Genomic DNA, 13,079 nt, shown 5'->3' on the forward strand with positions numbered 1-13,079 from the left:
ATCTGCTATGAGTTAGAAGCCCCTGGACCTTTCAATAAACATACTATGAGGGCTTTTCAAAATGAAAGTTAACAAAGTACTTTCAAAATATATTTATAAATGAACATAAGTCATATACTCTTCAAGAAGGAAGAGATGAAGGTACAGGTGAAGGCAGAAGCAGATGAGGAGGAGAATGGTGTGGGAATCCGGCTCTACCAAGCAACCAAGACCTAGTATACAACTATAGTAACTAACACAGTGTGTCCTTCAGCTAGACAAGTAGAACAATAGGACAAAGATACAGTCATAAGCAGTCCATGACTGTATGTTCACCTCTTGTCTGAGTAACGTAACATATTGCAGATTAGTGAAGTTTGACAATTCAGGAGAATGCAGTGTTATAATTAGATGTGCATATATACAAATTAAATAGAACACGTTCTTCAGACCATACATAAAAATCAATTCCAGATAAGATAAAGGCTAAAATATAATACCTAAGACTTTCAAGAGAAAATATAGGACCCTGTTTTTATGACTTCAGAATTGAATGACTTTCTAAACAGCACACAAAAGAAGGCAAAGACATGTGATCTCATAAGGAAGCTGCATTTGGAGCTCAGTGGTAGAGCGCTTGCCTTGAATGTGTGAGGCACTGGTTTCAATACTCAGCAGCACATAAAAATAAAAATAAATAAATAAAATAAAGATATTGTGACCATATTAAAAAAAAACCACACACACACACACAAAGAAAAAAAAAAAAACAGGCTGACAAGGATCCCCAATGGATTTTTGTCTTGTTCAGGTTTTAAATTCTTGTGAGAGTTTCCCTAAACATTTGATTGATGTTGGATTACATATACATGGACCCACACATATATATATATAGTATTCATTTACATTGTATATGTTTGTTATGATGATAATTCATAATTTCAAAGTGAAAATCAAACCTGGGAATGAACAAAAAAAAACAATGAACACTATCTGTGTGTTGGAAAACACAAGAAAATATACTGAAATTGTATCAAAAATAATAATTTTTATTAGTCTGTTTCAAAACTCTTTAAAAACTGTTTACTTTCTAATACATAAACAACAGCCATTTGCAAACTGTAACAAAAGAAGAAAATTGTTTACACTGAAGTTGGCAAAAAGGTACAAAATAAAAATAAAAACCTTGAAATAAACTTTTAAAGAAATGAAAAGAAAGAATTTATAATCACACAGAGTTATAAAAATGGAAAGACCTTTGTTTGGGCTTAGAAAGAAATAGTCAATACTATAAAACAACAATTATCTATATATAAATATAATCTGATATGTCCAAAAGTACCAATGGACTTTCCTTTTCATTTAATTTGTTTTATTTGACATCCTTATTATAAAGTCCATATGGAAAAATCAACATGGGAAAGGTCCTTATTTAAAAAAAAATATGAGGGTAAAGAAAGTGAGGTGTCAGATATTAATACATTTATTTTAATATATTTCTAGTGATTGAATAAGCAAAGTCAATTCAAAAGAATAAAGAAAAATTGACATGTGAGCATGAAAAGATGTAGAAATGTAACACACAATAAAGACACGACCATAGTCAGTGAAGGAACTGTATTATCCAGTAACAAAAGTTGCAGCAAGTTGATTCTTTGCTTTATGCTTCACATCAAGGTACACCAGACTGACTCTATAATCCAGCGTTTTTAGTTTGTTGGGTTTTTTTGCATTTTTGTACAGGGAATGGCTGTGATTCTAGATATGAAGTTATAAATGTTTAAGGAAAAGATATACAAAGCATTATTCAAAATTGAATGTAAAAAGGAAAAGTCTAACATAGAAGAAAAATCACAGTGAATATATATATTCTAACATACATGACATGAAATACTTTCTTAATATCAAAGAATGTCTTACAAATCAATAACTCAAATAATCAAAACTCTATTAGAGAAAGACAAAGGATACAACAACACATAGCCCACAGAGATTTATCCATGGATTATGTGAAAACAAACCTTAGCATCCTTCATAAGAATACCAGTTGAAACTACAAAGCAATACCACTTTTACCTACCAGATTACACAAATGCATGCAGATGAACACAAACTGAGTATGAAAACTCCTTCTGCCCACTTTTCCACTTTTCTCTTACTCTTCTTTCAGATCATTTCTTCAGAGGTGTACCTAATGTATGGATTAAATCTTCTTGGTATCTTCTCTTAGAGGTTCTATGTAATTTACATTCCTCATTTTTCACATTTTCAAGTTTACATTATTTTTATGATCATGCTTCCTAAGGACAAGGTATATGTCCTTTTTGTTTTTGTATTTATGTTTTTTGTTATTTAACATTGCATCCCTAACACATTTTATATGTGCTCATTAAATAAACTATTATGTTGTGATAACAATATAAGTACATAAAAAGTATTAATGCCGGGCATGGTGGTGCACACCTGTAATCCCAGTGGCTCAGGAGGCTGAGGCAGTTGGATCTCGAGTTCAAAACCAGCCTCAACAAAAATTTAAATGTTTATCAAAAATCCACATATTTTTCCAGGCACAATGGTGCATGCCTTTAATCCCAGTGGCTCAAGAGGCTGAGGCAAGAGGATTACAGTTCAAAGCCAGCCTCAGCAAAAGGGAGACATTAAGCAACTCAATGAGACCCTGTCTCTAAATAAAATATAAAATAGAGCTGGGGTTGTGGCTCAGTGGTCGAGTGCCCCTGAGTTTACACCCTGGTACCACCCCACACACAAAAAGTGTTGACTACATGAAACATATGCTTAAACATTTCTAAGTGTAAATGTGAAAACTAGTTTGGGAGGCCATGTAGCGATATCTGTCGAAGTTTAATTAGAGAATATTTGCCAAATAATACTTGTGGATACAGACTTAACTCATTTTACCAACTTTGACTATAGTACTTTTAGTAATTGTTATTTAATTTGTGTTTGTGTTTGTTTCTGGAATGATTTAACAACTCATTATTTGTCTACTTGCTCAATTTAGTACCATCATTTTTAAAATGTTTTCAGTAAAAATAATCATAATGACTCAGGTGTGATCACTGTTTTGCATTAACAAAATGGTATCTGTTTTCTGAAAATTTAATTATCTGGTGGCTCAAAACTTTCTTCAGCTAATTATAAAATTGTCCTTTTAGGACAGGTTGCATTTTTGGAATAGTGCTATGAACATAAAGTTTACACAAAATGATTTGACTTAAAATTATGTATAATATGTATTTATAATTTTATTTTAGCACATTTATGACTATTTATATTTGTAATAGATATTGTCAAATAAGTTGTTTAAGAGTTCTATATTTTACAAGTTAAACAGGATTGCTTTACACATATACCACTTATTCAGTGATTGAAAATCTCATATGAAAATGAGACTGCCTACTTTATAGAGATGTTGAGTTTGATAAAATTGCTTACAAGAAAGGCCATATATGTTGTATCATTATAAAAGCATAGAGCACTTTGTGATATGGTCAAGCATGCATATGTGGTTTTTGGTTTCCATTTTGTTTTCTGACCCAGGGAAAGAACTGATGTATATCATTGAATTTTGCCATTGAAATGTAGCTTCTCCACTAAAATGGTCACTCAGGAGTTTCCTCAGGACTTTGAGATAAATGAGGCAATAGATATGCAAAGTTAGTTCCTTGAAGGCAATAAATATTTAGGCCACCTGCTAAAGTCCTAGGGATTGCAGGAGTACTAAGACTACAGATGCCTTGTGTCTAATAAGCCCTTGGAAATCAATGACATTTGCATACACATTCGTCTGGAAATTATGCCTTGATAAAACTGAGGGTCGAGCCAGGTTATAAACCTGCAACTTCAGAAAACTGTGATTCTGCTACTGGCATCAATACTGCTACCAGACCATTAGTTGAGATATCTGAAGCATCTTTACCAGTTTCTCTCCTTATTTTCTTCCATAATCAGTTACCAAATTCTAATCACTCTTCCCCTAAAGTATCTATCTTGTGTCTTTCCTTTCCTGTTCTTCCCTTAGGCTTGGACTCTTGCAATACCCACCTTACTGGTCTTCTTGCATTTAATATGAAATCTTTCTAGCTTGTATCATACCACTAGCAGCATCCTTAATTTTGGTGTTGATTCCAGTTCAGAAATTTTTATTCCTGCTTCCTTTTACCTAACGAATGAACTCCAAATCCCTTAGTCTTAAATTAATGAGTTTTAGAAAATAGTCAGAATCTATTTTTCTAAGTTATAATCCACTTCTGTATTTCAATGATTACAAATGATCCATAATTTTAAAAGAGCATGTCTTTAACCATGCATTTTTTTCTTATGCCAATTCTCAATCCTACTGATTTATATCTACTAAATTTGTATCCATTAGTGGACAAGACAAAAGCTATTACCTTGGAGAAATTAAACTGGGAAGTTTGAATGAAAATGTCAAAAATTACTTTTTTAACATCTTGTACAGTTTATTGCATATATCACTTGTCACTTTTGATTGTTTTTGATATTCAAATTTATAGCGGCATGGGTGTCTGTGTGTGTGTGTGTGTATGTGTGCATGTACACACATAGGTCTCCAACTGGACAGCAATCTCTGAAAACAGAATTAATATCTAACATATTTTTCTTTTACAGCACAAAGTTGAGTGTATTTTACATTATAGATACTAAAAAAATTGATATTTTAACGAATAGGCATTTGTTGTATGGATACTCATCCAATACTCATGTTGAGATTTTAGTTACCAAGTCCCAGAAGTAGAGAACTATTTGAGTCTTAACTGAATAAAAGAAAATAAAGTTTCATGGCTATGCATATATAAACTTGGCAAAATATTTTTCCTTTTTGGTACTTGATGATACTTTAAATTCTTATTGAAAATAAGACATTTAAAAAGATATATTTCAAATATGATGCGACTACTTTGTAGTCTAGTTATAGACCTATCCAACTATTTTATGTAAGACCTGAGATTATGACCTTGCAAGAGCCAAATCTAGCAGTTTTAGCAATAGGACTATTCTATCTAAGCTTCTGCTGATTCTATAATAGCAACGATATGAAAACAGCCTACATGTCTGTTAACAGATTAATGGACACACACACTCAAATTAAATATTATTCCGTCTTTAAAAAGAAGGAGATCCTATCATTTGTAACAACTTAGATGAAACTTAAGAGATTTATGCTTAATGAAATAAATCAGGCATAGGTAAATATTGCATCTCAAATGCGATTCCTCATTGATATGTAGAATCTAAAAAAATGATGAATTCAGAGTAACAGTAGAATTTTGGTTACTAGAGGCTAGGGACTGGGAAAAGAGAGAGTTATTAGTCAAAGACTATCATCCTTCAGTTTTAACATGCATAAGTACAGTGTGGGAACTGTACATTATTAAGTAAGTATTGTAATTATGCATTATTACTCTGGAAATTTTCTAAGAGTAGTTCCTTACTTGTTCCTATTATAAAAATGACAATTTTTACAAATTTTACAATTTTTATTTGTCATCATACCTCAATAAATCTTGGAAATATAAAAAATAGATAAAATGTAGATAATTCAATAGGAAGATACCATATGCCCTAAAGGGTATCTGATCACACATAGATTTAACTAATCTCTCCTAGCTTGTAAGAGTCACTTTTAAAAAGGAATAAAATTCATTCTATAGTGATATGAGGGAGTGTGTCATAAGAAAGAGAGAATGCACTCTAAAAGGAGAATAACCAACCAATAAAAAAATAAGAAATCAAGATGAAGCCAGGACATTATCCCTAGGACTTTTAGAATGTGAACTAGATGAAATAATAATGGATTGTTTTAATAGACAAAAAATTACTCTTCTAAGAACTATTGCTCCTGAAAAATGTTCAAAGTTATTTCTGTATGCTAAGTATCCTAAAACCCACTAAAATTGGTAATGGCTATATGTAAAGTGATGTTCCCATGTTGTACTCTTCAGAATTCTCTATAACAGATGTCACAAGTGTCTCCTCTGGAGCTTGTCTGTCAGCTAATGTTACACACTATCTAAGTGACAGGCGAGACTAAAAGCAGAGCTTGGGCTTGAATTCTTGTTCTGCCAGCTTCTCAATAAATGTGCTCTGGGAAAGTTCTGTTCTTGTTTCCTTCATTCTTAAAATTTGGAAAAATTTGAAGATTCATTGTTAGAATTGGTGATAATCTAATTGTATGGCACAGTGGTTGACACATATTAGTGAATGAATGATAATAATAATTAGTAGTAGTGTAGTTATTTTATAATGTATAAGAGAGATTTCTAGACTCCACTGGCCTTTCATACCTCTGTTGGTTCTTGGAGTGATTCCATAACTTTCAAATGCTCTTAACTGGATTGTCAGTGTGTTTTTCTTGTCATGAAGACTCACATAGACTACTAACACAGCTTTGGTATTTGACACTGTATTTAGACAATAATACACTTAAAGTATTAAACAGTTAATTAGCATAATGGGACTTCATTGTGCAGCCCTCGCACACCCGTAACCTGTGTAGGTTTGTATGTCACAGTGAGTAGGTGGAAGTGGGGAAAAGTCACCCAGCTAATGGCCTTGCAAGGGTCAGCCATCTGCTTCCATTTCTGTACTGTATCTTGGCCAATGTAGGACCTCAAGTAGAGCAAGCAACCTTCTCTAAGCAGGTAATTTATGAATTTTTAGGCTCACGGTTCCTCTAAATTGATAAGACCCCAGATCATTTTCTGCTTTCCATCTGTTTAAGGTATATTTAGTAGCTTTCAAAGTTCTATATCAGTTGATAAATTAGCAGGCATTCATTTATTAAGAAATTACATAATTAAAATAGTTTTAAATGGTTAATTTCTGATTTCTGAACACTTATATTCTAGGTGGTGATAGTTTACAGATACTAATTTAAATTCCCCAGAAATACAAGAAGTTCTGATTTGTCTTACATAAAATAAATTTAAAGGCACAGAAGGTAAAGGTTATGAAAAATATGGGCTAGAATTTAATAGCTAAAGAAATATCTAGTAGGAAGAGTGAACCAGGTGACTTCACTATACCAGACCTTAAACTATACTATAGAGCAATAGTAACAAAAACAGCATGGCACCATAACAGACTGGTAGAACAATGGTACAGAATAGAGGACACAGAGACTAACCAACAAAATTACAATTATCTTATATTAGACAAAGGTACCAAAAACATACATTAGAGAAAAGATAGCCTCTTTAACAAATGGTACTGGGAAAACTGGAAATCCATATGCAAAAACAAATGAAATTAAATCCCTATCTCTCACTATGCACAAAACTCAACTCAAAGTGGAATTAAACCAGAGACCCTGAGTCTAATAGAAGAAAAATTAAGCCCTAATCTTCATCATGGCAGATTAGGCCCCAACTTCCTTAATAAGACTCCTATAGCATAAGAATTAAAATCAAGAATCAATAAATGGGATGGATTCAAACTGAAAGGCTTCTTCTCAGCAAAAGAAACAATCTGTGAAGTGAATAGAGAGCCTACAGAATGGGAGCAAATTTTTACCCCTCACACATCAGATAGAGCACTAATCTCTAGGGTACACAAAGAACTCAAAAAGCTAAACACAAAAAAAATTAAATAACCCCATCAATAAATGAGCCAAGGACCTGAACAGACACTTCTCAGAAGATGATATACAATCAATCACCAAATATATGAAAAAATGTTCATCATCTCTAGCAATCAGAGAAATGCAAATCAAAACTGCTCTAAGATTTCATCTCACTCCAAAAAGTCTTTATAGAGGAAAAAAAATGACAGATTTTAAACTAGCTTTGTTAAATGCAGATTAGCAAGGGAAAGCATTCTAATAGAAGCTGTACTAATGGATAGGATAAAAAAGTGTTCCAGAGACAATTAGATTGAAGTCAGATTACAGATGGTTTGAATAATGAAACAGTGGATTTTATCTGCAGATAGTTTTCAGAATTTTGAGTGAATAAGAATCATCTTTAAAATGTGCTACAATACAGTTCCTAACGCTTAATCCATAAATATTCTCTATTAGTTGGTTGGGAATAAGGACCATGGATCTTCCTTTTAACTAACCTAACAGCATGCCCTGAAATTCTGGTATAAGTGATCCATTATTCACATTTTCAGTATCTCTACTTTCCAAGGACATTTTAAAGATATGTATGACATTTTCACAAGAAACCAGTTTTGTCATATGAATGCATTCACAAGCAGCTAGCATCATTAAAGGATGAATTAATGATGCAAATAATTGAGGGGCAGGAGGTCAATCTGGCAGACATTATGATGCAGAAGTGAAGCAAGTCAACACCTCTTTTGACCTATAAAGGTAGAGGTGGAAAGGGAGGGACAAGCAGCAGAGCTAAGGCATAGAACTAAGGAGATCCAGTTCTGTGGAACTCAGCTGCATTGGGGCAAGGGATAGTGTTCCAACCCCAGTAGATGATAAGCTCCAGGAAGGTTGGAACTGAATCTTATGTATCTTTATGACCCTGGCTCAGTACAGTGATAACACATAGTGGGTTCTCAACAGATGTATGTTAGTACTACACAAGTCTGCTACATAATGCATAGAAAAGTCAAAAGGATGTCCATCACATTAAAAAAAAAAAAGTCAAAACGAATCTTTTTTTTACTGTATATCCAACACTTTTTGTTTTTCCTCAAATTTTTTACCTTATTGTTACTGACTTGCTTTACAAAGACTTTTGACTTGTTAATAAAAATATTTCACTTTTTGCATACTGAAATGAGCTAAATGACTTAAAGATTTAAAATATCAAAAGGAATACAAGATACTAAAATATCTTATAATTCTTAATATTTGAATTTTTCTTTATGAGCACATGTAAGTGAAATTACTTTAAATCAGATATACCCATTGGATTATATAAAATTAAATGTCATTTTTGAACACATAATCCACTTCAGTTAGACACTGTGGTAGTTCCTTTCTACTATTTTTTCCATAAAATATATGGCTTCTAGTGGGGAATATTGTGTCATGAAAAATGTTAATGTAGTAAGCTAAAAAAAGAATTCTCCTTTAAAATATTACTGTTTACAAATCAGATCCTTTCCAAATTATCCAAAATATGTGAGTGAATTCATAAGTGCTCTCTTCTCTGACTCTTTAAACATCAAAAGGGACCATCTTCAAAATCCAAATGCTTCTCCAGCTTTCCACAGGATATCACAAAACTTCCTGGCAGGCACTTTTAAACAAGTTGAGAAGTTTTATAAGATAAAAATATTTTTTCAGTTGACTTGACAACCATGTACAATGTTAGTGGAGAGTTTATTTGCCCAAGGCTTTTTGTCAAAATGAATTTAAACTGAGATTATTAAAATGTAGTTCAATTGCACAGTATGAGAAGAGGTGTTGCTAATGTCTTACTTTAAGAATGTTTTCCATGCAATATATGCCACTTGGTTACAAAGTTGTATATATAGAGGTGTGTTTCTGCTAAAACAGCAGAGGGATTAGAATATTTGGAGCACAATAAATCATCTGCAGGAATGACGCTTCATCCAGAAAGAGACGCACTACCGTGGGGGTGATTTTAAGGTCTGTCTGACTAAGCATCAGAATGCCTCCGTCTGAGTCACAGCTCTTCCATTTACCTCAGTGCCTCCTTCTTCTGTAAAATAGAAGTGATTATAATAGAAACATCATGGGGATATTGTGAGGATTAAATGATATCATTGTCAATGACTAATATGGTGACTGGCACAGAGAAAGGTTCACAGTTAATTGTTTTATTTCAAAGCTGTAGAATCAGAACTTAGCAGTGTCTCCTGATAATTCCAGATGTGAGGTTAGAAAAAGCCCTGTCCCAATTTAATGATAATCTTTTCTATTACAAGTTTAAATAGCTCTAGGAAATTTTCACTAATGGTAAACAATGCTTGAATCACTAGATCTCTCCATGGCTGAAGCTAATTTCTTACATGAAAATCAGGATCCCACAGTGAAAATGATCATCTGGATTAGAGGTTATAATCTTCCTAATTTGGAAAATCATATTGCACTCCTTTGGGTAATGTCCAAATAGCTGAATCCTGGAGGCAATCACTCTCCTTCTCTCAAATGGACCCATTAGTTAGGAAGTTTTATTATTTCTGAAAAAGATCAGCATTTGTGTATGGTTTGAAATTGTTGCACCATGTTGGAAGAGTTGAGGGTGTTCTACGTGGCAGGTAGCCATTAATTAATGGTTCATCCACTGATGTGCGCTGCAGCCAGAATCTGTAGGGGAGATGAGACGGTGATACTGATGTGGCTGTATCAGAACTGAACAGTTAGCCCCACAGAAAAGCATTCTTATCAATTTGTGAGATTGTACCATACTTCAAATTACTTGTTTTGATTTGATATCTAATCAAAATAATTTTGCCATTATTATTTACTGAAGTTTACACTTTCACCAAATAAAGCACACAGCAAATTACTTTTAATGATGGATTTATTTCTATGTGACAAATTAGAATAATACAAAAAATTTCTGTGATCTACTGCCCCAATATAAGGAAGTACCATGGATCTGTCCTATGTTATAGGTTCTGTATAGGCACTTGGCATCACCCTCACAATAAATCAATCAGGAAAGTATATTTAACAAATGAGACACTTGAAACACGTTCATCTATTTATTGTTATTTAACTTACCTCTGATCATAGAAATAGATGGAAGACACAGAGATTAAAACTCTAACTTCAGCATCTTTTTTCTCTTACCTTCAATATGCCATTGATTGAACTGGCTCCTACTTACCCCATAAACTCTCTTACTTTTTCTCATTATCTTCAAAGTCTGAAAACATTTATCTTTCTACATTCTATTGTCAACCATTCTATTAATATATATTGATGCAGACTATTTTAAGGCATTAATTAAAAGAAGAATGAAATATTATTCACTTGTGAACTTTTATAGCACTACAAGTATATAGTATTCAATAATGTAGTTTCAGTTTTATTTACCTGAATTAACATAGTCAAAGTTAGCAGCCACACTAAGCCATACTTTCCTCTTAATTCATTAATGATATGGATAGAATTTATTTATTACTTCCATGTCATTTACTTCTTTCAGAAACATATTTCATAACAAATTTGATTCAAATTTTAATTTATCAATATAAATGTGAAGTTGGATAGGCTTGTGAATTTTTATTTTTATTTGAGAAAACTTAAGTAATCTAGTTGTTATTTCCCTTAGCAACCTTTATAATGTCTTTTAATTTACAGTTATAAAACATGATACAGATATTTTATGTTTTTCATTATGAGGATCAATTTTATTTATTTATTTTTTAATGTAGACCATAAAAAAAGAAATAGGAATATCAAACTATCCTGCCATCCTCTCAGATTTGGGATACATAAATACAAACTTTCCTTTCTCTGTTTGTTCAGTAAAAGCATCATTCATGAATACTTGTTGTAATGCTGTCACTAAGAATTAAGTGGTGATTATATGAGTTTTTTTTTTTTCCTAAAACAGAAGTGATTCTACCTGAAGTCATAGTTCTCCATTTCAGCATGGGTTACAAAGAATATTATTATTCCATTGCAGACTCTTAGAGGTTTGCAAAAGTCCTTATCCTCAGGAATTTGGAGAGTTAATCAAAAGTAAAAATGTAAAAACATCAAAAATGCATAAGATAATATAGAAAACAATGTGACAGTGCTGTTTACATAAACCTATGATAGGAAGAAAAGATAATACAAACAGATTATGTGGGGACTTAGGAATGAAAGCCCTCCAGAAGTAATCTGATTATTTTGAAGATCAAGCACAAGTTGTCTAGGCAAAGAAACTGCACTCAGGACATGGTGCAGGTAGGGCTGGGATACATGGATGCCCAGTGTGCAGTGGTTGATCACAAAAGCTCTAGATATGCCACCTCCATTCAGCTATTTCACCTCCCAGTTTTTCATTTACATAATTTTAAGCAAATTACTTCATACTAGCAAAATGTATCATAGTCTTTCTTACTCCATGGGGTTATTTACAGGGTATTAAGCCCTGATACGGTACATGGTACATAAGAAATGTTAAGTAGCAATTAAATGCAAGAGAAGAAGAAATAAAATAATTGGGAAATTGCAAGTCATTTGGTATTGCTGAAGAAAAATTGCAATAAATGGCATGGAAGAAGATGAAAAGCTCATGTAACACATCAGGAAGCTGGAAATTGCCATAGAGTGAACAGGAAAGCAGAGGCAAAGCAGAATCAGATTTTACTGTAAGTAGATCTCACTGGAGTGTGGTAGGAGGAGGGGAAGCAGAATATTGGTAAAGATTAGGGGCACAGAACCGCATTAAAATACCCCGGTTTCAAGATAATCTAATAAGAATGTTTGATAATCCTCTCTAACAGTGTCAATAAAAATAGGAGATAACAGTTGAGAGAAATGTTTAAAATGAGTAGGGCTTGTCCTTAACAGTTAATAAAATGGTCTGGGTGATCATTTGGCAGAAGAAGGAACAAATAATGACATGAAGATTCTGTATTTGAAAGACAGTGGCTAGCAAAAACAAACAAACAAAAAACAGAGAAAATACACAAGTAAATAGAGATTTGAAAGAAAGAGAAAGTAAGGAGGTAAAGAGAGCAATTTTGAGACATTTTGAATTTAAGATGATTCTAGAGCATCCATTCAAAGATAAGTCTGTGTTTTTCAGAATAGAATTCAACATAAATCAACAGATTCGGAATTCACTAATAAAGATAAAGGTGTCCAAGAAGGTTTTCCAGAGACACTTGCTTATTTGAGTTGTGGGTAGAAGAAGATAATATAATGAAGCCATTGGGGAAGATGCCCTAAGAGGCTAATATTTTAATATAACTATTTGTAAAAGATGTTTTCAATTTAAAATAAAATCTTGATTCAGGCCAGAAAAATAATCTAGGTGATTGAAAAGAAGTGTACTATTTCTGCTTCATGTATATTGCTATGTAAAAAATTTATCTATAGATCATTTTGATATAGATAACCAAACCAAAACATATTTTAGGTTGATTGGGACATATTCTTTATTAAATAAAAATACCTAAAATCT

The 13,079-nt window shown here is 32.6% G+C and overlaps 1 protein-coding gene across 1 annotated transcript in view; it reads left to right on the forward strand.

Moving 5' to 3' along the window:
- The window catches only part of Adamts19 (ADAM metallopeptidase with thrombospondin type 1 motif 19), a 265,915-nt gene that overhangs the window by 137,472 nt on the left and 115,364 nt on the right, over window positions 1-13,079 (forward strand). The window lies entirely within an intron of this gene.

Source organism: Marmota monax, unplaced genomic scaffold, assembly GCF_021218885.2.
Source record: "Marmota monax isolate L192 unplaced genomic scaffold, Marmota_monax_Labrador192_F-V1.1 WCK01_AAM20220418_F8-fsc00006, whole genome shotgun sequence".
NCBI classification, from domain to species: Eukaryota; Metazoa; Chordata; class Mammalia; order Rodentia; family Sciuridae; genus Marmota; species Marmota monax.